Source organism: Herpailurus yagouaroundi, unplaced genomic scaffold (genome assembly GCF_014898765.1).
Source record: "Herpailurus yagouaroundi ecotype Mexico unplaced genomic scaffold, PumYag 58903, whole genome shotgun sequence".
Classification (NCBI taxonomy): Eukaryota; Metazoa; Chordata; class Mammalia; order Carnivora; family Felidae; genus Herpailurus; species Herpailurus yagouaroundi.
Genome location: NW_024414840.1, coordinates 1 through 2,616, shown reverse-complemented (window position 1 = coordinate 2,616; position 2,616 = coordinate 1). Strand labels below are relative to the sequence as shown.

The 2,616-nt window shown below is 54.3% G+C and overlaps 1 pseudogene; it reads left to right on the top strand.

Moving 5' to 3' along the window:
* Window positions 1-784: 784 nt before the first annotated feature.
* Window positions 785-1,468, top strand: LOC121024145 (coiled-coil domain-containing protein 71L-like; annotated as a pseudogene).
* The last annotated feature ends 1,148 nt before the right edge of the window (window positions 1,469-2,616 follow it).

The following is a 2,616-nucleotide window of genomic DNA, read 5'->3' as shown; positions in this document are numbered from 1 at the left end:
CCCTTGGAATCCCATACGGTCTTTTACTACCTTGTGTATGACTTACCTGAAATATCATGAATTGGTAGGTACCGAATAGGTTTTAGTGGCACTGAATGCCCTCATGGCCACTCACGCAGAATTCGTTGACACATTGCTCTTAAGCACACAATGACTGGGTCTTCCGTAAGCTGCGTGAAAGTGAGCATGCATCCTAACTAGGCAAACTGTTTGCTGCTGCTGTGAAGAACAGCTTCCTGAACTGTGAGCAATACCCACACACATATGGAACCCTAAGCAAGGCACAGTATATCTGTATTCTTTGAAAGAGTAAAGTAGTTACTTCAATTTGGCTTTCAGTGTGTTGCATGATAAGGCATTTAATTAGCTAAAACCCTCTTACAGACATGTTTGATTGCAAGTTGTGTGTACTCTCCACCGCGAAGTGTCATCTCATGTTGGATGGAATTAATGGACGCTGAGGCACCAGTGCATTCATGTCGAGGACAACCCTCTTGAACTCATCAAGAACTATGGGCCTTCTCAGGTAAGATTACGTGCAGGTGTTTCTCAAGGGCATAATCTTTAACACAGCCTAACCTAAGGCAGCTTTGGGCAGCCGGCAGTGATAGGATAGGCAGACACTGTGACCCCACAAAGCGCCTGGTCTCCTAGCAACTGCGGTGTAACTCTCAAGAGCCTGCTGCCTGATTTGGCTTCTGGTAGGAAATTCATCAGGGCCCGGCGGCGGCAGCGAGACCTGGCAAGCGCGGGCGGCCCCTAGCGGCCTCACCTCCTGAGCCGCATGAAGAGGTGGAGGCGCAGGCCGAGGGAGGCCCTGGCCCGGGCCACCTGGGGAGGAGCCTCTAGCGCTGCAGTAAGGGCCGCGCTGGAGGCGCCTGAGGAGAAGGTGGTGTACACGCGATGGCAACCGTCGCCACTGTCGCTGGCCAACAGCAACAAGGCGCTGATCGACGCTTTCAAGCTATTCGTGCCCGGCAGCAAGGAGTTCATGTGCTCAGACGCGGAGCTCTGGAGCTACCTCTGCAGCCTCAAGCACCAGTTCTCCCCCCGCATCCTGCGCAGCAAGGACGTCTATGGCTACTCCTCCCTCCTGGCCCAGGTTCCGAACCCCCGGTACCAGCCCCCCGAGGCCCGCCTCCAGACGCGCCGGCGAGCTGCCAGGAGGAGGCGCCACGGAGCCCAGAAGGTCGCCGCGGCCAGAGGAAGGTGCCGCCCCCGCCGCCGCCGTCCCGCGAGGACAGCAGCCCCCGCAAGCCCACGACCCCCGGGCCCAGCTCCGGGGGCCGCACCCTGGAGGAGAGTGGGAGGGCAGCCACCCCAACGCTGACCACCTCGCCCAGCATCCGCGTAGTCGGCGACGTGTGGGTCGAGAGCAGCGTGGCAGAAGCGCGGCCCCAAGCGCGCCATGTCCTGGGAGTGAACCTGGAACCCGTGGTGAGACTCCGCCGCGTCCCAGGGCCTGGGCGTGAGATGCGGGCCACAGCCGCGCGACCTCCCAGCCCCGGGACCGGTCGTGCCTGGAGGGATGAACCAGGGAGAGCCGGGCCCGCATCCCCTAGTGCACTTTAATGGCGAAGAAGCACCAGAGGGTCACGGCCCGCGCCTCCGGGAAGCGGCGCCGCCATCTGGGACTCCGGGGAAGCTGTGCCCTCTGCTGCCTCCAAGCACCGGGTCTGCGGAGGGAGGCGACCTCTGGACTGCAAGGGAGGTCCCATTTCTTCCTAACCCCAGATTGAGAGGTCTCCAGGACTGTAGGGGCAGATCCATGATCTCTCTTGTTCCCTCATTGCTCTGAAGTCGTCCGAAGAAGCCATTCCACCCCCACCCTCTCCAGAGAAATTTGGTTCCATGCTTGTGTAATAAAGCTAGAGTTTCTTTGCCATTCACCCACCTCCGGGCTACTCCCGCCGATTTCTTTCTTTCTTTGTGTGTATGTGTATGTATATATATCTTCTAGGATGATTTAAAGTACATATTCTTTAAATGTTTAGATGAGACAGTAGAGAAAAAAGGGTGTGACTTAGGGGTCTGCACCCAGATTAAAATAAGATTACTGAAGTATAGTATACATTCAAAAGGACATATATTATTTTTTTCGTGTTTGTTTATTTTTGAGAGAGAGACACCGTGTGAGCAGGGGAGGGCCAGATAGGGAGCCACAGGATCCAAGCAGGCTCCAGTCTCTGAGCTGTCAGCACAGAACCTGATGCGGGGCTCGAACTCACAAACCATGGGATCATGACCTGAGCCAAAGTTGGACATTTAAGTGACTTGCCACCCAGGCACGCAAAAAAGAACATATATTATTAAATGTATTCTGAGCACAGCTTGATGCAATTCAGTTCAATATACTTGTGGAATCAGCACTCATTAAAAAAGGTACCAGGACCCCAAGGGACCACCTGTGCCTCTTTCAGTCACGGTCTATCTCTCCTTTGGGACGGCAATTTTTCGGACTTCTTGCAGAATATACAACCTTTGCTTGTTTTTGGACTATATAGAAATGGAATATTGTGTGCTACACCTACCTTCTTTCACTCAAACTTATGTTAGTGATATTTGTTATTCATCGTAGTGCCTGCGTAGTGCCTGTGAGCTCTGAATACTTGATAG